This window comes from Malurus melanocephalus, unplaced genomic scaffold (assembly GCF_030028575.1).
Source record: "Malurus melanocephalus ecotype Western Australia unplaced genomic scaffold, MMel_1.1 scaffold_771, whole genome shotgun sequence".
In the NCBI taxonomy this organism is placed as follows: Eukaryota; Metazoa; Chordata; class Aves; order Passeriformes; family Maluridae; genus Malurus; species Malurus melanocephalus.
In genome coordinates, this window is record NW_026624003.1 from 111,136 (window position 1) to 111,423 (window position 288).

Sequence of the window (288 nt, forward strand, 5' to 3'; positions counted from 1 at the left end):
GGTCATTTTTAGGGTACAGCTGTGAGCAGCGGAAGGGACCGAGGAGGGGTGGGCAGGGGACAAGCCCGGCAGGTGCGGGCAGAGGGACCCCGAGGGGACCCGGGAGGCGCCGGGAGGCGCCGGGAGGAAGCGACCGCTCCTGGGGCTCCATGGGCGCACCGCCATGTCTGCCCAGTAACCAATCAGGAGCCGAGTTCACCGCTGAACCCGCCCCTCGGCGGGTGTGGACCAATGGCGTGCGGCGGTGGGCGGGGCCAGACGGGCTCGCGGGGAGCAGCGGGAGCGCGG